This window comes from Manacus vitellinus, unplaced genomic scaffold (genome assembly GCF_001715985.3).
Source record: "Manacus vitellinus isolate BGI_N305 unplaced genomic scaffold, ASM171598v3 scaffold_39_pilon, whole genome shotgun sequence".
In the NCBI taxonomy this organism is placed as follows: Eukaryota; Metazoa; Chordata; class Aves; order Passeriformes; family Pipridae; genus Manacus; species Manacus vitellinus.
This window is the reverse complement of record NW_021940534.1, coordinates 6372220-6396626: the sequence shown is the minus strand read 5'-3', so window position 1 is coordinate 6396626 and position 24407 is coordinate 6372220.

The following is a 24407-nucleotide window of genomic DNA, read 5'->3' as shown; positions in this document are numbered from 1 at the left end:
TTGGAACAGTGTTGGACTGAGCTAAGTGTCTGTAGTTATGCTGGGAGATATTTTCTCCACCCTGGGCAGCGGCAGGAGTAGCGACGGACCAACACTGACCGGAGAAACAGTGGCTCAGAGCCAGAAGAGATAAGACGAAGCAGCAGAGGCATTACAGCCAAGCAGGAGGGAACTCCTGGAAAGAGAGAGAGAGAGCTGGCAGCAGAACTACAGAGTTTTTGGGGGTAAGAACTGAACCAGACCCCCCCCTAACTCCTTTGAGACCTCCAGGAGAGGAGGGACATGGACTCCTATTAAGGAGAAGAGTCTTGGACATGCAGCACTAGAGAGAGAAGCTCAAAAGACGTCTTGGAGCTGGACCGAGATGGCCAGATGGAATGCAGAGGGGGTGACCTTGCTCCCCCCACCACTGCTGCCAAGGTGGCAGCCTGAGGCAGAGCACAGGAGCTCTGCAAAGGGGAATCTGAATGCCCTGAAGATACCAGACTGTCACGAAGACCCCCTATACGTCGTGATATGACCGTGGTGGAACGACCTTTGTCTGGGGTGACGTAGCCCACGGAAGACCCCTTTACCTACATCAAGGGGCTGAGAGAGGCTTGGAGGCCTCCCTTGTGAGTGCTGGCAGAAATCCAGCTATCAGCTGCTGCATGCATGTGAAGAGGACAGATTGCTGCTGTAGAAGATACTTCTGCTTAGAGACTGGAGGGGATCTGTCCTTCTTCCCTTCTGGACTTTTATTTGGAGGGGAGAAGAGATCTGATCCATTGTAAATACTTATGTCATGGTAGAGATAGTTGTGATCGTGTGTATAATGTATTATAATATTTATTTGTACAGTCATTTTAATATATTCCCTTTCCCCCATTTGGAGTCTGGTGTGTTTTGTCTGGAGAAAACCCATCTCATGTTGGATTGAGATGTGACAGGAGGCTAGGACTAGGGAATTAGATTTTGGGGCTATCTCAAACCGTGACAGGTGGAGCTAACTCACTCCAGAAATGTGATGGAACAGGCACCAAGGAGGTGAAGACACTTGGGTGCCCCTGACTTCCTTCTGGTATTAAATACTGAAAGTAATATGAAATTTTCTTAAATATGGGCTTACTCCTCTTTCTCCAGAAGAGGTTGAAAATTATGCTGATGTCTTTTGAGATTAGCACATAATAACCTGTTCTGGATATACCCTTATGTTAAGGAGCATTATTAAAATATAGGATTGTAAATTGTTCTACTAGCAATTATTATCCATAATGAATGATTTCTTGATATTTCAGAAAAGAAAACTAATGCACAATTAAGAAAATACCATTGATATCTCTTGTAATATCATCAGCTACAGCAAATAAATCTATTTTACTACAGAATTATGTATTTCAATTGATGGTTAAAGTTCATTTGTTTTAACATATTTATTATATAAAGAAAGGCTGAAGTAGAGGGAAGTGAGTTCTGGGTTGCATGAGTTTTTTCATTTATGTTCATACTCTATTTTTTAATATATTTAGTTGCAGAAATAGTAACATACTTTTTAAATAAATTTTGCCTGGTACTAGAAGAAGAGGGCAGAAGGTTTTGATGAGGCATTTACATTTTCTTCCAAGAAATGAATCAGCAGTTTGCATTTGCAAGGAAGCAATCATTTTTATTTTATTTTTTTTCTAAAGCCATCACATTCAAAGTTAATTTGTTCCAAGGAAAGGAGCTGAAATTAGTTACTGACATGCAATAATTCATTTCTTATTTTACCAACAGTAATTAAATTGCCTGGAACTGTTGTCATTTAACAGCCTATTAATTGACTAATGTGCATTACTTGCACACAGGCTATAGGTAAAATCCAAGGATTAGGAAAGGAAGAAAGAAGGAGAAGAAAAACCTCAGTGATTTTCGTGACCATCATAGATGAATGATAAATTTACTTCATAATAGAATGCCATTTTTACAAACACTAATAGATTAGATTTTAAATATGTCATTTCATCAGCACGAGCCCTAAAGAAGGAAATTGTAGTCAACAATTAATTCTTTGTAGAGAACCAAAATATCTAATTGATTCTGCTTTCTTTTAACTATAGGAATATCATATAGCTCTTTTGTCCTTAAAAATCAATGATTTCTAATTGGATTGGTATTTACATTATAAAATTCCTTCCTCTATTCCAATAATTGGCCGAACATTCTGATATTTTCCCCCTTTTTTTCCACCAACATGGAAAGGAACTTTGTCATGGGCATCAGAGAGTCTCAGCCTAAGAACAACTACACACAAAAATGCATATAGGTAAGTTCAGCATCTTTGATTTTGTCCAGTCAAATATGATGCATTCCAGTGTTGCATTAGTGGCCTGTGTGGGGAAATAAAATCAATGAGGTTAACATCTAGGTCCCAGCTGACAATAATCCATTTCATAAAAATAAACTGAAAAGTTCTCAGTCATCCCAGTAAACTCTAATTTATAGTGTTGCAGGCTTCTAACAGACTCTATGACTATATAAATAGACAGAGAAACATAGGTCAAGTTTTTAAAGGGAGAGATGTGAGATGGAATTTTCTAAATCACCTAACCATCGAGATACTAATATCAGTAATATCTTTCTATGAAACTGGAAATCATCTGTTACAAGATGTGAGGAGGGAAATGAATTGGATATGTAAGCTGCCTAAATGTGAAAACAGCATGGAAATTCAGACCACTGAAGTAGCAATTAAGATGCTGATGAAAAAAAAAAGAAGATATGAAAGTCATCTAGAAAGGGCTTCTAGGAGGATGAAGAGGAATGAAGTAGCTCCAAGACACAAGGCTGAAGAGGCTATTCCTATTACTTGATTTATACACCATGGATGGAAGATGTCTGCCCAAATGTAGGAGTCAACAGTGTCCATATCTCCATCTGCTTGGCTTTCTTTGCAAGTCTATAATGAAAATCAAGCACTTCTTCATACTGTTTTTCCTCTTTTAAGATAGAGCAGATGAATTGTGCTCTGCAAGTGTTTACTCTTCTCCAGTGCCTAGAAAGGGAGTGTGTACCAGGTGGGATGTAAACACCTTCACTTCAGATCCGTGAAGTTAGAGAAGATGAATCCCAACACTGAAATGCGTGCCTTTTCTATCTGAGGACTTAACGAAGTACTTGGTTCTTAAATGTCACTGAACCTGTGCCAGGCCCAAAATATGGTGGTGATTTTTGGGTCACCATCATTCCTGTTGTTCAAAAGGACACCATAGGCAAAGTGAAGCCTTTGGACTTCTCTGGTTGTGGTGCATAGTGAAGGAAAAAGCATTGAGTGTGCTGTCAGACTCCCCAGCATTCGTTAGGCTGTCTTTCAAAGTGCAACTTCATGTAAGTCCATAATGTGCTTGTTTTTATTTCAATAAACAGTAATTTTGACAATAACTAAGTATGTCTGGCAGAATAGATGGGAAGGCTATAAAACTATTAATAACATTTGGACACCTCCTGCACTGTTTTAATGCATCACAAGTTAGCACAGTATTGATTCAGTATCAAAGTTCTGAGAAACAAGCCTCTTACCAATATCTAGGATCCGATGTTGTAATTGAACTAGAAAATGTTAGATTTCCAGCATTACTGCTGAGAATTCTTCCCAATAAATGTGTGTTTTCCACTGGGGCTGAAATCACTGCAAGTGCTTGTTTTAATTTTTTTCCTTTTTTTATTTTTCTTATCATACAGGTTCCCTTTCTCCCTTCTACATGTAAAATAAATATAATGGGGCTGACTCTTATATTTTACTACCTTGACTTGTGGGAGGATCATTTCAGATACTTGGGCTAGATAATTAAATCTTTTGTGGAAGGATTAAACTTCACAGAAAGGAATATAAGTGGACCTAGAAAATAATTGTGTAAGAAAAAAGAGCCACTAGGAATCACGAGCAGTAGAAACCTTTGTCAATGTCTGAGGAAAAAGGAGAAAGAAAGGAATTGAAAAGTGAGCCATGGTTATGACACTGAAGAGCAAGGAAAAAATAAACCTTCCTACTTAAAGGAGAAATGAAGGTGTGAAGGAAAATAGTGACAAGAAGAATGCTGTGCATTTGAGTGGGTGCTGGCATACCCAAAACAGATGGCACAGTAGTTTCCATTATACATGCCTCCTCCTTTCAGGATGTCCCTCAGATTTCCATATTCCTATTATCCAGTGTCTTACATCTATAGCTATTAACCTCCAGAGTTTGTCAGCAACACTGAAGAAATGCAGAATACACCTTTTTTATTTCCAAAGCTCATTTTTATTTCCCTTCTTAGGTCTAGGATCATGTAAGACTAGTTTCTTTCAGAAACCAGGATCATAAGGGGAAGCCAAAAGGTTTTTCCTTTTTTTTTTTTTTAGTGTATTTGTTAGGTGCTAGTGGTTGTTAATTTATACAGTGCACCTGAACATACAGAATAGTATCATTCTTTCTCATAGCAACAGATCCTGGCAAACAACCTCAGCCACAACATCCTGCAAGGTAAAAGCATACTGTCATTAGACAGCGGAAGATACAGCTATGTTGAAGGGGTAGCAGAAGTGAACTAACGAGTTAGGAGCATCACTGCTGTTGTAGTAGCACCTTTTGTCAATTTAAATGAGTAGATTTATGCAAAGATTGTCAAAACTACGTTTTTTCAGCTGCTTCTGGTCTTTGGACTACCATACAATGCTGTGCATGGTATGAAGGCATATGCCTCCCTGATGGCTTTTCAAAGTGCCTGGGTTTTTCTTGTCTGAAGTCATGCTGCTTTTGGTGAGAGTATGTTCTATGTGAGAAGCTATGCAGAGTGCAAAACATCTTTTTTCAGGTAGGAAGCCAACAGTTCTTCTTATCTCTAAATGGTTCATCACATATATAGTTAATGCCAAGTAATTGAATAGCCACAGCTATAAATAACTTGCTAGTTACATGTATTTTGTTCTTTGATTGTTTTTCCATAGCTAATTACATATAACAAATATAACATGTCAAGTGTAGATAGCCTAGAAGTTATTTATCCTCTTTCTTATTTATCCTATTTGGCTCCCAACCAAGAGCATACATTCAAAAAATATGCCTGCAAACCACAGGTGGCAAACCTGAAGCTGAAAGTACACATGATCTACTTTAGAATAGACATTTAACATTTAACATGGAAGAAGTGACACTGACTTTTCATAGCTCTGTTGCACATATCAAGATGCCAAAATCTGAAGAACCTCTGAACCTCCCAAGATTTCTAAACAAGTACAGTGCAAAAAACATTAATTTTTCTGACTGGTTGGGCTGCAGAAGAAAAAGGGAATTTCAGTAGTTCAAGTCCAGTAACATTTTGTTCTGGACCAAATGTATCAAAAAGATACAGAAATTAGGAATTGTCTGGATCAAAATTACTTCCCAAAAACATCTGCCATATCATCAGGCTCTGTGGTTCTTCATAATGCTGTGAAGTTAATCTACTCTAATTAGACTAGCTGACTAGCCTCATCGAAAAATACTACATATCTTTATACCCCTTAACTGTAGGAGCACAATGGCAAGTACAGACAAATCTTTTAGGAACATACCTTAGAAAGGATGCCAACCTCATGAGAAAAACAAGATTTATGTTTTGTTGGCTATGGATAATGTCACAGAAGTTTATGCTAAAACTAACTTCTCATATTGGTGAACGCACTTTTGCACTGTCATACCAGTGAGCATGACTATCTGTTAATTCTCATTTCAGATCAAACCAGGTTTTAGATAAATGAAGAAACATAGCCTGAAATTTTCTATTGTTAGATCTAAATGTCTTGCTCTTTCACTTGCAGAAAAACTGTTCTAAAATAATTTTGTAATTTTACATTACATTTGGCCAATAGCAGTAATTATTTGACACTTCCAGTATATGCTTCTAGTTTCTCATCTATTCATGAGACATAATGCCAATACAATTACAGTTTTCTGGTGAAAGTACCTTTGCATGAGACTTTATACTTGTAGCTGTTATTCCTGTGATGACATAGGTCCTTGCGCTCATAACATCATCATCCCGGATAGTAACAGACAAAAGTTTGTGTGTGATGTTGGTGCTGGGACAAGGTTCCTGTCATTGCAGGAATGGTCTGAGCGTTGCTGTTCTGCTTGCACAAGTTTCCAGTTGCCAATGTCTGAAACTCACACTGTTATAAACCAACAAAAGGGAAAAAGAGAACACATAACATGGGATTCAGAAATAATTCATGATGATTTAGTTTAATTTGAGTTACTATAACCCTAAAGCTCCATTAAAACCTAAAACGTATGCTATTTCCTCCTGAGAGCAGAGAACAATCTGCTAACTTTTGCCAAGATGAGAGCTATTATGGTGTACAACATGAATGCATGTAAATTACAAGGTTTATATTTGCTGTTTTTCCTAACGTTAATTTTGACTGGCATGTCAAATTAAAAGCAAGAGGGAAAGAAAAAGAAAAACCTGCATCAGATTAAGAAACATGTAAGGAAGTGTAATTTCTGACTACAAAACACAAGACCTTCACACTTCAAACAGTCCAAACAGGCAAACAGGTTTTCTTTTAATGATTAGGTTTCACTTTTTTCCCCTTTATACTAGAGATGCATAGAGAACTACAGTAGTATTTGGAAATAATTCAGTAAGCTGGGGAAATTATTCAGTAAGCTGGGTATCTCCTTTTTTCACAACTCTAGTTAAACACTGGGGATGTTTCAGGTTTTCTACTGTTAATTTTTTGTGCAAGGAATGCAGGAAAATTAAAGCAGGTTGAAAATTCCTGATTGAAGCACAGGTAAAAAAATCAAAGAAAATTTTATATCTCAGGACACGACACCGAAACTGGCCTGAGCACTCTTGTAATAGCACTTGCAGCCTTTTGCAGGTAAACAAATAGGAAGTTGCTTTCCATTAAGGAAGACAGATGCCATAGAGAGTCTGGGTCTCCCCAGAGCAGCTGCTCTATCTAAGATCCAAATAGGTCATTTAAGCCCTGATCCCAGAATGAGAGCTATTGGGTCAAAATGTACCTATCCAGGGACTAAGTCATGACCTGATAAAAGTGAAAAACTGGATTTTTTTATATACACCTAAAGAATGTTTTCAGAACATGAATATTTCAGAGAGAATTTTTTCCTGCCTCACTCTCTATATTTGATACAAAGAGCTTCAACTTTTGTTCATTTCAATTCAGCTGATTTTTGCTCCCATTGTTCAGCTCTTTTTTCTTTCACATAGTTTAATTTACCTACTCTTTTATACACAGAGCTACTGTGTTTATGGATAGTGAAATGTTTTTCTATATGTCAAATGAGCTTTTAAAAAGTATTATACTCTGCAGGCATGCAGGGGATGATGTTTAAACATAGCTTTCTCTTGCCTAGTCTTCCAGTCAATTGAATTTTGAATCTCCTATGAGGTAAAAAAATTGATTATGGATCATTTTGGATAGGGTTTGGAACATAACTGCATAGCTGTCTATTGATGTGCATTAACAGAAGCATCACAAAGCAACTGGATCCAGGATGTCTTTTTAAGAAGATTATTCCGTAGGGAATGGTTTAACATTTCTAGTTTCCTGTTGAATATTTGGAGCAGGGAAGGATATTGCTGCAGAAGTCTACATTACTGGAATATTATCTTTTGCCTTTTACAGAAGCAGAAAATCTCATCAACATGTAGTTGAAAAGGCAACAACTGCCCAACAACCAAGGAGCAGTAAGGGGTGGATGGGCAGAGGCAGTCTAAAAGTTTACCTTTCTGTCTTGGCAGTAAGCTGGGGCAGCTGATGCTGATTGTAAGGAGGGTGGGGACACTACCATTCCCACTGCTCTGCATTACCTCACCCCACATGCCTTGTCTGCCACAGGGACTTGCACCATTACTTTTGGCAGCAGTGGCCAATCCACACTTAATGGCACCTCAGATGCCAACAGGAGCAAAAATTTACTTGTCCACACAATGAGTTTTTCTAAGATGTTGCAGAGTTGTTCAGTGTTGGGGTTAAGAAAAGACTAGATCAAAGTTGTAATTTTGCCTGGTTTCCTTGTCCTGTACTGACACTTGTACTTTGACCCTTTTCCTGCTGAAGAAAATGTAAATTTATAGTCCTTGCAGCCTTGGTTTTTCCTTTTTCATACTTAAAAGAACCAACTTTTAATGTTCTCAGTGAGTCTAGAACATTTCCCAAGTGTGTTAATTTTGTAACTGTATTATTTCGAATTGCAAAGTCATTAGTCTCAATTCTATGACTGCTTTTGGCTCTCTTTCTCTCTTCTCTTTTTTTCTTTTGTAGCTTTAAGTTCACTATTTTATTGCTGAAAAATCCTAGTATTTTTATTCCTCTTCTAAATCTGACTGCTTCCAAATCCCTGGGGTTCCAAGTCAATATGTTTGGTAATGACTTCATACAAAGGAAAAGGAAACTAAGCCAATTTGAGTTTCCCATTGTTGTGATAAATGCGTATCTGAACTTTCAGCTGGTCTTGGCTTCAAAAATTAAAGGCATCAACTTTGCTTTGTGACTCTATGATCTGAAGAACAAACTGTGTCATGAGAAGAACTGTGATACCCTATTTTCTTTTTTTATTTTTCTGTGCTCAGGTGACTTATCCTCCACAAAAAGCAAAAGTAAGAGATGCAGCCATAAAATTGAAACAGAGGATTGCTTTAAAAATGAAATTAGAATAAGGTCCAGGCATTTGAACAAAGATTAATGTCATCTTATAACAGGCACTGAATAAAATCTCACAAAGAAAAGCCATGCCCCCAAAAAGAGCACAGAGGTACACATGACTAAAAAGCAATTGAAATTAACCATGAGAAATTCAGGCGTTAAGGAAATCAACATTTTCTGTGGAAGACACCAAATATTATCAGGATTTTCTGTCAAGGGATATTTTGTTCACATGCAGTGTGTGGTTAGCCTTCAGTCAGAGCTACCGGAATACCTGAATTTTTGTGTTTCTTTAAGTGACTGTATTCTCCATAAGGGAGGTGATTACAAAGCCTTTCTCAACCTCTCCTTTCCTTTTATCTTACCTTGTAGTTTGAAAATTGGGATCAAGTTTTGCTTTCTAAAGTGTTCTTGTCTATTTATACCTGTGCAAAGGACAACAGAACAGAACACATGTGCAGGCATGAAATTGAAAAAAACCCTCAAGCTAAACTCCTAAACTACAGCACCACCAGCACCCTTGCAGAAACTGCTGCTGGCTAGCTTTTCTGTATTGGGAGCCTCCCAATCCATTGGCAGTGTGTAAAACTGCATATCTGGACATGCTGATTTGGGGGCAGAGTTCCCTACGTCCCCTTTAAAGTCTGGGCAAATTTTGCATTCAGTGTGTGCTGCTGTAGCCCCATCAGCAGTAGCTGAGCTGGTTGGTACCAGCAGGGTCGTGTATCTCTGTGTTGTGATGCAACCACAGAAAAGTGACATTAATGTAGATGTACTTAAGTAATAGTATAATTCTGAATAGTGTCCTCAGAGGATAAATGTACTGAGAATCAGTATACTGATGCTAAATTGTGCACTAAATTGAAGGCTTAAAAATGAGGAAGCTAGTAAAAAAGATGTTAAGGTGAAAAGTGAGGAAATTAAAGTGTTGCAGCTCAGCATGGGGGCTACTTAAACATCCCATAAAATGAGTAATAAATGACTACCCCTAGGAAAAAAAAAAAAAAAAGGCAACTGAAAGAGTAGGATTGCAAATTAATAGGTATAGGTAAAGGCAAAAAAGCTGAATGTGTCTCTCTACCGGAAGGGAAGATCTCAACTTATGAAGAGGATTATAATTAATGGCAGGTAAATATGAGACAGAAATGTGGGGATACTAAAAGGCATTTTGCAAAGCAAACAGCCAAAAGCATATAAGCACATAACAAAGAATTGTTTAAATCTACAAAGAGCAGGAAGCCTGCTAAAGCAGACAGAGGCAGAGTCAGCTAAAGGACAAAGCACTAGGAGAGGGGGCAGAAGAGGAAACAGCTGTGTGGTAGCTCTCCTGGCTGCTTCTTGTCGCCATGCTCTTTCCTGGCCTGATGTCTCCTGCTCTGAATATTTCTCTTTCTTGCCACAGGCCTTCTCATGTGATTTTTGGGTGTCTTTTTTCCTATTTTCCTTTGGTCTGTGGACTTTCCTCTATCACTGGGCAGTCTTTGGCTTGTGTTTCCAACTGTCCCCTGGAGAAAGGAATATTTCCCCAGGATTATTTAAGTCTAACAGCATTTTGAAAATGGAATGCCTGTAAAATTCCAGACCCAAAAGATCCTTAGGGAATTTAATCTCTATAAATGTTTTGTCAACATTTTCTTTTACCTCTTTTGTGGCTTATATCGCAATGATTGAAATGTGAGACCATATGGTATAACATAAGATATTAAAATGATAAAGAATACACAAAGCATCCTTGCAACAGCTTTGTGCATCTGCTTCAGCATCTTGGCTAAATTCCAATATGGGTTATTAGATTTCTAAATTCCCTACTCTTTAATTGTCTCTGTGATGATGTTGAATTGTTTCTATTCTAGTGTCCTGTGCATCTGTGCCTCAGTTTCCCAGCTGTACTGTCCTCTGATTAAAGAGTCGATTCAAGATTAACCCTTGAGCCCAACTGCTAAATCTTGCTGTACCAAGACAGTTTTTGAGAACAAACTAGTGTTTTCAGCCACCTTTCTGGGTTGCCTGTATTCCGCTGGTGTCTTTAGAGGGCTAAAGTGGGTATTTCTATCACTTTTTTGAAGCATCTTGAACCCTAAACAGTGGTAGCCCTGTGAAGTTAGCACCAAGGCATTTGAAGAATAAGACATTTTGACACAGTCTGACACCTTAAATATTGTGTTGCTAGTACCTTACTCCTCACTAAGCACCCTTTTATATGGTAAATGTCCACCAAATTTTAGTATCGTGAAATAATTTGTGAAATTTGGAGTGGAAATAATTTTAAAATGAGGTAAGTTTATGGTGTGAAGCCTAATATTTTTTTAGTTTGTTCACTGAATATTTTAGGAGTGTTTGGTATTTAATAAACAGAATGCTGACTTTAAGTACTTTCCTCTACCTTAAGCTCTTAAGATGTTATTCAGGCACTGAAAGTAATGGAAAATCACTAGTTAACAAAGAAAACTGATTCTTAGATGAGGTAACCATTTTATTGTGGAGGGTTTTATTCTATATTACACTATATTTAACAATAGAGATAGATTTGGGGATGAATGAAGGGAAGTAGTTTGCTACTAAAAATGATGATAGATTTCCTTACGTAGCCATGAAAATGACATATAGAACCTTTTCCTTTGTGCAGGAGGAAAAATAAGCTGTGGTTTTGAAATGTAGCTTAAGGGAATGACTGCTAAAAAAAATGCTGAAAAAAGTTAAGGGCATGTGCCAACAGTAACTGCCCGTGTTTGTTTTGCTTTAGGTTAAAAAGTAATTTTAAATTGGAAAAGTAAAAATTTATGTAAGTGGGGATTTTGACAGCGTATGAAGCTAAACCTGTAGAATTTCTACAGGTTTTGAGAAAAGAGGAGATTTTTTTGTTATAAAGCATGTGTTTTAGTGGTTTGAAATAATAAGTCTAATAATGCCTCTATATATATTTGTGTCTGTATATGCGATATCCAGAGAAGGTGAGGGTAAGAGGAAAAGAACTTCCAATAACTCAGTAGTCATATAAAAACAAACATTAATCAGAGTCAGTTAAAATTTCACAACAGGAAATGTAGAGAGCCAAATCATACTCCCTGTGCACCATTCGAGTAACCACACTATGCTCTGGGGAGTCCTGAGGGCAAAGGATCTTCCCACCCAGATGTTCCACAGCTGCAGTAGGGTAGGCAGAACAGTCTGCTTCATTGAGGAAATTACGGTCATGTGGGGAAAGTGCTTGGCTGAGAGCTGCAAAACCAAGGAAGGGATACAGGGGTCTATTAACTGGCCTTCAAACAAAGGTGACTGGCAAATTTCTTTCCAGGCTTATTATTTTAATTATTATTTTATTGTAATAATTTTTTTGCTCTGTTATGGGGAAAAGAAATCAGAGCTGTAACGTGATCAGGAGATAATGCGCCTACCCTGTATTTCAGCCTACTCCTTGTCCAGAGTTGGTAATATTATCCCAAACATAATTTTTTTTCTTAAACAGACACAACTTACTATAAAGCTAGAGGCCAGACATCACATTTTTATTTGTATCTGACCTTCCACTGAATTAGGAGTGTTTGAAAACAGGTCACTGTTCCATCAGAGAGTCATATCAGAGAAAATATTTAGTGTGCATGTGGTATGTACTCTTAATGGAAATATTTACCTAGTGCACATTATATTGTGCTGTAGGACAGTTACATCTTTCCTCTTCCTTCTCTTATCTCCTGTGTTACCACTGACGTAGACCAGACAACACTGAACACCCATGATGGAAATGTATCTTCTTAGTTTATACAAGCCACATTAGTGTAACAAAGCTTAAAATAACTGCTGTTAAAAGGAATAAAAAAACATTTGTGGGAAGCACTTTATTTCATTGGCTTCTATTTCTCATGCCTTGATGATTATAACTGTTTTAAAAACACTACAGTATTTCTTCTGTATATTAAATTTATGGGCTTCAAATTCCTCATAGAGCTGATTAGTTCTGAGCTCTAGCAAATCTTGATGCGGGGGAGAAAAAAATGATACTGAAAATATGGGTCACAGAGGAAATAGGTGGCATAAGAGTATCCTAGAGAAGAAAATACAGGGTATCAGAATTATATTTCTAACTTGGGCATGGACCTCATGTTTCATCTCTTGTGCTGCCTTTTGGCATGTCTGTCTTATTCACATAGATGCAAATTTGGTGTCTCCTACACTGTGTGGAGTGTGTGCTTAGCCTGATGGGAGCAACTCAGCCACAGATACTTGGATCTGCTCCAACAGAAATTGTCAAATCACACCTCTGTGTTCACAACCTGAAGACATCCTATGCTCAGTGATACCAGACTCCAGGAAAACAGTGGTAGTTCGGTGGCTTCTCCCAGGCAACCTACAAGTTTGCCATGAATCAGTGCTTGCTTCTCACACTGAACTTGAAAAAGATCAGTTCAGAGACTTTTTAAACCCAAATGTATAAGGTGAGGCTTCAGAAGCCTCCAGATATCTAAATTAGGGTTGGACTCTCCAAGATGTAAAGCATCCTGCATATGGATCATCCAGTGGCTGTCATTCATCCTCAGTCCTGTTGGGCCACAGATCCTCAGTGTCTTGGAACTCACACTACTTCTGCTCAAGTAAAAATGGTAGGCTGCAAATCAAATTAAATCCTTCAAAGCATTTTGCATGCTTCTTGTTACCTGCTCACTTTGTTCACTGGCTTTTTCACATCATAGTAGCCAGTGAACTCTTACAATTTAAGTCCTTCCTCCCCCTTTTCTGCCCCCTCACACTTTTATGCTTTTGATGACATACTATGGCTAAGACTAGCAAGACCTATATGAGGAAGAAGAATGTGGGCCAAACCTTGTGGAATGAGATCCAGGAGATTATGAGACATAACAATGGCTTTTGATGCTTTCTGGCATACTGTGTGATCCATGTGGAACACATCAAAAATTGAATGTTAGTGAGATTTACCTACTGCCTGCCTTCTTGGTGTTTCCTAGCTTACACTCTATGGGCACTGTAGCTCCTAACATGAGGATACTTGTGGGATCCCAGAGTCATATGGCCAAATGTTCAAAAATAAACACATTTTTGTCAATGCTGCTAATGTTTTTCTGCAGATCTCAAAACCATTTTCAGCCTTATCCTGGAAAAAAAGTTCTGATAATTTATGTTAGCCAGATGTTTTAAAATTCAACAGCTTTCACTACCCATAAATTTAATAGCATTAAACACCTGCTGGCTCAGAGAAGTAGTTCTTGCCAAAAACGAAAGCAGGAGCAGAGAGATACACTACTAATGTACTCCTTTGCTTACTGTCAGAGCTAAGGCTCTGATCTGGAGCTCAGTACAACATTACCCCATGCAGACAAAGTTTTCCTGCCTCTCTGCTTCAGAGTAGAGGACTCATAACAATTCTAGCCTGCCAAATAATAAAAAGCTAGGGGGAAAATTATAAAAAAAGAAAATAAACTAAAAGAAAAAGAAGTTTCAAAAGTTAAGAAGGAGACTTGTCTTAGGCCTTTACTGAAACTCAAAGAAGTCTGATTATTGAAAATTGTGGAGAAATCTATAATGAAACATCAAAACCTGAGGGCTCTTGGCAGTGAGGAAGGAGCACAGGTCTCTGACAGTCAGTGTCACCACTCTGAGAGCTGGACCTGGGAAGTCAGAGGGATGTGACAGGTCTGACTGCAACAAACAGTTATCACGGTGGTGTTGAGCTTCAAAAAGACAGGTTTTAAAGTCTGTGGAGAAACGCATGAAGGGAAGGCTGAAGGGAAAAGTGAAATGCTTAAACAATTGAATGAGATGGGAAGTCACTAAAGGGTACAGTTTTGGAAGGAACAGCACTGCACTAAAAGGAGAGAAAACAATGAGCAGAGTTTTAACACTCTTGGCTGAATGTAGCACATAAAAGTTTTCAGTAACATCCTTGCAAAAAAATCTTCAGCATGGTGTCACTAGGTTTACAAGCCATTTATTTCCTTATTAATGAGTATTTGAATGGATTTTTATTTGTAGAATAGTTGCTGAAAAGGAAGAGCATAAACAATGATTCAGAGAGAAGTGAGTGTTACCAGATTGCTGTGGGTGAGTCACTGACAAAGAAATTGAGAGAAAGGACTCTGCTGTCCATGATCGACTTTGGAGGCTGGCAGCAGGGAAGTGGAGCACATTTTTGGAACAATTTTTGTAGGTATTCCTGTGGTATTTTTGAGGAATGACCACGTTTGCAAGATGACACTAGCAAATAAAATGAATAGAAATATTTAAATTTGGAGTTCTGACAGAACAAGCAATCAACAACCTGTTTGACTTCCATGAGACTTTAATAGTCAAAAAACTATTTGATTCAGACACTCTGAGCAGCTTGGAGTATGGATTATGAGCACCACCTTCTCCCAGCAGACACTAGTAATAGTGAATAGAGCCAGGCAATGGTTTCCTCATACTTCAGTCCTTGCAGAAGGACTGAACTGAAACACCACTGCTTTTAGGAGCATCTGACTGACAAATCAGCGAGAACCACACACCTCAAAACAAGTAGTTTATGTGAATTCATTTTTCCAATATAGCTTGTATGTGGTATCTTAGTTTGATTTGTGAGAAGGGGTAGTCTTGAGGATCTTGTTTCAGGAAACAGGTATTTTGTTTCACAAATGAGGGGCAGTTTATGTTCTGCTCTTGGAACAAAACAGTAAGGTACCTCACACTCCAAAGGGAAATGTATTGTTAATGGAAAAATTGTCTTCCTTCTCTTTGTCTATTTAAGGTAGTTTTTGCTGCCAGTTTATCATGAAAACATAAAGGTCTAATGCAGTACAGATTAGACTGTATAAAATTAAGAGAGCAGCAAGAACTCCAGATGTTCATTAGTAGATTGGCTATTGTAAAAGGCCACTGAGGAACTTCATCTGTTCTGTTCCCTCAAAGATTTCCAGTCATTAAATAATTTTCAAGAGACTCATATCAGCAGATTCTGTTGTGTTTTATAAAATCTTTATTTTTGAATACTGCGATTCAAAAACCCTGAATTTGCCACTGGCATTGCATAAACAGTTTCACTGCAACTGCCCCCACTTATGACAGTGCTGAGTTTAGCTCTCTGTCATTGTGCATACATGTTGAGAAGACCATTCAGGTGCAATGACACATGGGACCTTAAAACTTTATTGCCCTATGTCTGGAAACATAAGTAATAGTCAAGTTTGCATTGCTCTAACATTCTTAAAAGTAAATTGGATTTTTGGATTGTGTTTCATTCTTATTTTTAATAAAGTGTAACAGGCATCAGCCTTAAAGCCACACTTACAGGGTTAACTTTTCCATTTATATAATAAAAGGCATTTTTTCCTCCAAACAAGATGCATTTATGCTTGCAATTGTGGTGAGCTGCGTCCTGTCACCTATTGTGCTCTATGCTGTAAGTGCAAAATCCAGCATTGATGTTGTTCAGAATGTCAGAATAGCTTTAGTTATAGCTAAATAGGAGGTTGGACACTCGTTTATTTGTTTTGATTTTTTGTGGACGTGAACATGACTGGGTGGGATACTTACAATGTTTTCACCATCTTAAAAAGAGGAATTGTCCTCTGGGTCACACGAAGATACCTTGTTCCCTCTTTCCAAGTCTGTTTCACTGTTTCTTCTCCTGCCCCACCATCTGTTCTTTGCTTTAAAGTACTAACTTTGCCCTTATTTTTTGTGTAATTTCTTGCATTTTAGTTGTACAAAAACAAGGACTTATTTTCTGGAAGAAATTTGGAGACAGTTTCTTACAGAAAATGAATATGTGCTTTGCAGTCTTGATCATCAATGCAGTTAACTTTAAGGATGTGAATAATAACATTGCCTTTAGTATCAAGCACACAAAGTTGGACTAGCTACTGTGAAAGTTCAGTGACTTTGGTTGTCATTTCCTTTCCATTTTCAAAATTGACATTTTCTGTTTGAAGTCAGTGAAGCTGTTAGTTGTAAAATCATGGAGACAAAAAATTTATTTTATTAGTTAAATATACAGTTCTCAAATACAGACTTTTTCAGAAATTGGAAGAATTTGGATATTATTCTCATTTCTTAAATGCGATAGTTTCTATAAGCAGCCTTGAATATATGTATATGCAGAGAGAGATCGAGATCCCTAGAACAAAAATACTCTTCTTCATAACTTTTTAAGTCCAAATGATACAATGCTAAATATTGTTAGAGCTGTTCTTAAATACTCTTTTCTAAAACAAATAGTCAGGTAGTGAAAGGACAGAACTTATATGCCTTCATGAAGCTCCTGTCTCTATTGGCTTACAGTTGAACCAAATACCGCAAAACCCCCAAGCCTCTTCTTTTTAATCAAAAGACACACAATTTCTCACAGGATCAGTTTTTATGAACCATACATCAGGCTTTCTAATTTTTGATTCAGAACGGTTTTTAACACAGTCTAAACCATGATCTTTTACAAAAACTCCAACTGTTACTTTTTTGTTCATTGTGTTAAAATATGCAGTACAGAGGGCACAGCCTTTCCTCAGTCTTTGTTGTCACAGGTGATGACACTGCTGTTTGAGGCCAAATTCAGTTCTTGATTACAATGAGAGATGGGAGAATATGCCTTTAGGGAGAAAAGCGTTTATGATCCCTCAAAACTTTTTGATTTATGAGGCTTCTCTTTCATTGTGTGCATGTATTAGAAACCAAGACTTTTCAAGTGAGATAGGAAACCATACAAAATACATTGAGCATGATTTCACTGAAAACTATTGCACTGAAGCATATTTGTGCTGATAGAAGACCTCAACCATACAAGTGAGTTCTCCTGCCAACTTCCTAACTCCATCAGGGCAGATCAATTCCATACTTCCTACAGTGTAGTGAAATTACAGTCTTGACAACAAAATGTATACCTTTGAACGTACAGACATGAAGCTTAATCAATAACTGCATTATTATTAATAATTTCCTAATTAGCTATATGCATTTATGCTGATAAATAGAACGGGGCTTCATGAAACTGGTCCCTGATTTTAAGATTTGTGGTACCATAACATAATTTAATGCTAAGCAGAATTCTCAAATTAGTTGTCCCTTTAATACTTTCACTTCCCTTATTTCGAAACCTGAAAGACATTGATTATTTGCACTTAACCCAGTGCTAAGCCCACTTTGTACTAGGTCCAGTGTTAAACTTTTGGGAAGTGCCAGTTCCAAGTGGAGTCCAAAGTCTCCGATTAAGTCTTTTCTTTCTGTAGTTCCTGGCAAAAGAGGGACTCCATACAAAGGGCAGAATAATAACAAAAGGAGGGAGAACTGCAGCTAACCAGGACAAAATTCTCAATGAAGGATTGTTTTTAACTCCTACCACTTCCCAAAACTGTGTTGTTGGTATCGTCTCTACAGGACCCACCAAATGGCACCCTTTCCTGAGGGAAGGGGCTCAAAAGGGTTTCTTTCAAAGGTCTGAGCTAGGATAACTCTCATAAAGCATTGCCAGCAGGTAAAATAAACCTTTCATAAATTAGCCTTGTGATTAACGTACTCATCCAGGTGCAAAGGCTCTGTAACCCACTATTCCCTAAGGAAGTGTGTAGGCACATCTCCCACTTGAACGCCTTAAATCCCAGGCTGTGAAGGAAAAAGTGCTGGTCTGTTCAGGTGGAGGAGTGTCACTGGGCAGCAAACAGAAACTGGGCAAAAATCAGGGGTCTGGCTCACAGATAACATGTTATGAGACTATGTTTATTTATCTTGCATGCTTTGTTTACCAAACTGTAGATGGATGTCCTGTTCTTGATCTCTGTTCTCAGAGCTGTTTGTATACATTAAACCATAACAAAATAAAAAGCAAAAATAATTTTGAGAGTGACATATACCTTGTTTCACTGGCTTCCCCAGGGGAAAATCTAGCAGATCTCTTTAGAGCTTGAGGAAACTGATAATCCTCACTGACTTCAGAGGAAACCATGGGCACACTGCACTTTCATAAACAGAAAATCATGTTTCATGTTGCATATAAAGTAGTAAAGGTACAATGCTGGCATATTTGCAAAAATACTTGGACTAAGGAGCTGATGGTGTTTAGCCCTTTCTGGGTTCCAATAAAAGGATTGGCAGGGTCTCCCAATAAAAGGATTTGGAATTAACATGAGAAAGTCAGAGTGTTTCCAGGGCTTGCAGGCTTGGTATCCCTGAAAAAAGGTCTTTACCTTCTGAGCTAAAGCCAGGACTTTAATGGCAGAAACCTGGAGAGATCATACAATTTTTTGTCCAGTGCATAGGATTTGTGAAGCTGACTAAGTGAACATTTAGAAAGGATTATTTTTCTTTTTTTTTTTTTATCATCTTATTTGTTTGGTTGATTTATCCTCCTGTCCTCCTTACACTGTCTACACTTTAATCTGTTTCTAGTTTATAGGAACTATAAAAAGTCTTTTACACTGAGAGATTTACTTTATTTGAATGCAAATTAAAACTATTATCTTTCAGTTACAGGCCAAAGATTGCAAAATAATGCTTGTTTATAACTTGAAAAACTAATCTTTTCCCCTCTGTAATGCCATGTAAATTGTTAACATAGAAATGTACAGTTAATTTTTACCAATCATTTATATGTTTTATATGTTAATTTGTTGAAGTAGATAATAAGACATAGAGAGAGTTAAATTAGGATGATAGGAAACTGTAATATACTTTGCTGCTGACTCTATATATAAATAGTTTTAGGCTCAAATTCCTTGTGGTGGTTCCACTGAAATCAAAGAAGCCATGACAGTCTGCATCTGGTTCATATTGTTAAAGTTACTGCTTATGAAAAGATGAAATGGAATTCACAGAAAGCCTGCAAAGAGAGGGAAGAATAGGAAGAACATGTTATCTTTACACAAATATGATAACACAGATGAAATTTTGAAGCTAGACAAAGAAACAAAATGCATTTCCCAGACATTGATCCTGCTCTTTCTGTTTATGAGAAACTCTTGGTACCACAATCAGATCCTTTTGTGGGGCAGAGAATCAAATGATCCAGCAGCTCGGTATGTAGTGTGCTTGTGTATTGGTACTGAGAAGCATGAACCAAATTACCCTATGCCAAAAAGTATATATATATATCTGCCCCAGAAAATAATAATTGTGTTTTATCATTGAAAACACAAACAGATTTTGCTAGTGGAAGGACGTAAATATAGGAAGAAAGAAACTTGCTTCATGAAATGACAACAGGTAAACCATAACATTACCTTGCTTTGCAATTTGTCGCTTGTCTTTTATGAATATGAAAAATTTCCTGTATATCCTCTAGAAAACATGCTGGGATCCATACAGCAAGGCACAATATAACATGTCAGGGATTTTGAAGGGACAGGAAGGGCAGGGTTGAAGCAGAGACAGGACCACCTTTGCTTCAACCTAGGCACACTAATTCGGTATAAAAACCCAGCAACTCCTAAAAGCAGAGCTTGTGAGATACGGCAGTCACTCTCTGATGCTGACATTCACCAACAGCTTGTCCTACAGCTTCTGTAAATTGTATGAGCAGCTTTCAGCATGCTGTCTGGTGTGGATCTGTCCCTGGGTAGCTCTGTCTTTCCGTGCCCAGGGAGAGCAGCCTCTGTTCCAGCAATAGGATGGTGTGCACCACCAAGGTAGGGCTTGGCCTAAGTAAAGAGCCCTAAACCATATTTCTTAGTCAAATTTGCCTTCATTGCTCAGGACAATGATGATTGTGCTTGTGGTCTGCAATCCCAAATGTTCATCATGCACATGTTTATGAACATGGTCTCAAAGTGACTTCATGAATCATAGAATCATAGAATGGTTTGGGTTGGAAGATCATCTACTTCTAAATCCCCTACAATGGACAGGGACAACTTCCACTAGCCAAGGTTGCTCAAAGGCCCATCTAACCTGGCCTTGAACACTTCCAGAAATGGGGCATCTACAGCTTCTCTGGGCATGCAAGTAAATGTCAGTCAGGAGTGAAAATTCAGCTTCTAGTTGACATGCCCTGTCTTACTCCTGACAGGGCTTATTCTTGTCTTATTCATTACTCCTTTGTTACCGATCAGACTTATTCTTGCTTCTTCTTTTTCTTCCTTTTCTAAAAAATACACATTTCTCTAAAGTAATATTTTCTTCTAATGCATGCATCAGGTTGCTTGGTAGACTTTCAAGAGTACCTTACTTTCAAGAGTACTTGAAGTACAAGGATCTTACTTTCAAGAGTATAATCACATGCCTGCTGGAGACAAAACAAGTTCTGTGTTTTATCTGGCTGTGTGAACTTTTCTCTGTGAGTACAGTACTTTTGTATCTTGTCTTCTCCTTCCAACTGCAATTACATCCAGAGGCAAAGGAGTACTTCCCTTCTCCCACAGCTTCTCCTAGACTGGATTGCTTTCTACCTCTGGCAGCCAGAGCTGAGCCAGGAGGGAAGCAAGGACTGACTATCTAAAAATTCCCAGACCACTTTGGGAATAAAACAAGAAATTATATGTCCATATCTGGATATGCATATCAGAAGAGATAAATGGAGAAGAAACATTGAATACCTTAATTTACCCTGGAAAAGTCTGTTAGTCCAGTCATACCTTGCTCACACGTAATGACACGGAATAGAAGGCCTTAAGATTTCATGTTGCCCAAGCAGGGAAATTGTAAGGGGAGTATCTGTTCATTCACATATTGAGAAATTAAATGGAGACTCAAGGCCATACCAGTAACTCTGGCTTGATTGATTCTTAAGGCCTGATCAGAAAATAAGTGATGAAAGAAAAGACATTCTTAAAGGTCACACACCTCCAAATCCCATCTCTTTTTTGTTTTACCAGTATTATTAGCTTACATGGAACATTTTTGAAGCTGCAAGAGGAGCTCTCTTTAAGCAGTGAAAGCTGCTTTTAATTGCCAGCACTCAGGTAGTGGGTTTGGTGTTGTTTGCTTGCCAAGTGAGTGGTTGGGTCAGCTGAGGAAGAAAGAATTGTCACACCGATAACTGATAACATAGCCAATATCCACTGCCTTATGTCCAAGAGATTTTGCTTCAACTGTATTTTTTCTTTTCTATTAAAGAATTAAAGTGTGATATTTTATAATCCTGAATTCTTTACAGTAACTGGAGAAAAAACACTACTGGTTTCTTTTAAAAAATTCTTAGTGGTTTGTCACAATATGAGATCTCCAGTTAACACAGAACATGACAGTCTCTGCAATGTAAAAACTCATTCATGGTTTTGTCTGCATTTGGTAAATTAATTTCTGGGACATTAAGGTCATGCTGAAGAACAAAAATCAAAAACTTCCAAAAGAATAGTGAAATTACAGTCTCTGTTTTCTTTTTCTCCTGGTCCCATCCTGTTTTCCTTAAGTCAATAAAAAATAATATATAAAGTGAAAGTATGTGGGGTTTTCCTTTGCAGAGAAAAGCAATGAAAATATAATGCAGCTGTAGTTTCTCAATGCCTCTTTCAGGAGAAGGAAACTTCCTTCAGGAAATTGTTTTTTCTTGTTGGAAGTTTTTTTGTTAAAAAAATAAGTTTTCAAAACCAAAATTTACCAGAAAAGAAAGTTCAATGTCACTGATATGTTTAGGAAACTCTAGCAAGAAATTCAGACTTTCACGTTGAAATAATGGTGTGTAAAGTGTGTTTTAATGAAATTATTTGAAGTTGAAAACACCTGAATTTATACTCAGTAGAAATATTGATTTAGGATTAAGAAAAATGTTAGAATTTGGAAGGAATCTTCTGTATGTGAACTAACTTACTCACTGAAAAAAAAATCTAGTATGTATCCTGTAAAATTCTTGTTTAAAAAACTGTGGTTTACAGATTGTTTTCACTGGAGCTTTTCTTGATCGTTGCTTTATATAAAATGACTTGATTCCTAAATAACTTGAATAGACAGGAAAGGGACTAGGGAATACAGATATAATCTTAAAATATTGTTTCTGCTAGTGCTATAAGAAGTGGCTTGGTTCATTTTGACTGATATACTTTCATGCTCTGTTTTGAAATACTTTAATTTGAAGCTTGAACTGTGAAATAACAGGACCAGAGGAATTTTCTTTTTGGTTTTTACTGCTTCCCAAATTAAGTCATTTGGGTAAAGATCTTAAAATCCAGCACCAATGTGTGGCTTTACTAATAATACCTATGTGATCATGTCATTCCTGAGAAAGGCATGTTTCAAATAAGAAGGAAATGTCAACCTTGAGTATTTTTTATTAAATCTTTTTTCCTCTTCTCTTCAAGTTCAGGTTAAGCTGACCACTTCCTTTGTCTGGTTTATTTTTATTAGAAATGAACAGATTCATTAACTGTGCAACTTGGTGGTCAGGCAGTGACTGGATATGTCCAATAATGGGTAATAGCTGTATTTTTCATTGGGAGACCAATGTTTGCTTTGGAGATCGCCTGGGGAACAGATGTAATCTGAGACAGCACTATGTTTACCTCTTGTTTCAGTGATATTTTGAGCATGTTTGAAACCAGTGAGAAAGAAAAACAAACATTTCAGAAGAAAGTACCTGCAAGCACTCACTATCTCCCCAGACTGCATTGTCCCCGGGCTCCAGCCAGAAACTCTGGTAAGATTGCTGCACACACACGCACTTGAACATACATGCACACACATGCACATATATATATGTATTCCATGGTGCAGTCATGACCTGAGCCTACCTTTCTGACTGATCCGAAGGTTGACTTTTTTAGCTGTGAGGGTGACCAAGCACTGGTACAAGTTGCCTAGAAAGGCTTCATACTTGGAGGTACTTGAAAGCGATTTGGATGTGGTCCTGTGGAACCAACTCTAGATGGCCCTGCTTGAGCAGGTGTCTTGGACTAGATGACCTCCAAAGGTCCCTTTCAACCTCAACCAGCCTCTGTTTCTATGATTCTGTGTGTATCCAAGCCATTTGATGAACTGCCTGTGGACTGATGCAAGTCAGCTACTTGACAAGGCTCAGCAAGTCAAGGCTGCTGGTCAACGTCAGTCCGCTCATCAGAAAGTTTTTTGATTTACACAGTTTCGTGCAATGGGTTTAATTTTATTTCTTTTCAATCCTGTTTGTGCTCTATTTCTTGTCTTTCCAGCAGCTCCCGCTTTCTACATGGATATTATTGGTAGTCAAGGTCATTTGAAGCAGTAGTCACATAGGTGACTCAGAAAAGAGTCTGAGGAGTATGAACAGAAGTATTCTAATACTATGCACAATATTAAAAAAATAAGACTCTTGTCTCCTCGTGGTGTTTTCAGCAATATTTTCCCTGCCAAAATGATTAAATTTCAGATTGCAGTTTTCATACACTCAATAAGAAGCACTAATCTTTAGTAAAGAAGGAGAAAGTGGGTGAGGAATTGAAAACAATTCATATTGCCCATTTTCCAAAGCTGTCTCATTACTCTTTAGTTGTTTCTTTTTCCAAGCAGTCTTCCTGTGGTAGCAGAATAAAACATTCATCCAAGCTTTGCACAATTGCCAACATACATACTCCAGTTCAGTCTTACTTGAAAGTAAGAAATTGCTATGGACGTACACTCTGGAAGGCACTGCCCACTTCTATGGGCTGCTGTACAACTCCCAATGAATATTCAATTGCCAGTGTGTTTCTTTCAAGTGCTTCTAGCAGGCACTGCTCTTATTTAGTATGTCATGAATGGAGACGTAAGTAGTGACTTGTCACTAGGGCTGTTCAAAATCTACAGGGTCAGTTTGTGTAATGGCTTGTGAAATTAAACATCAATGTGCTTTCAATAATTGATAACAAGCCACATTTTCCAGGAGGTAAACTCCT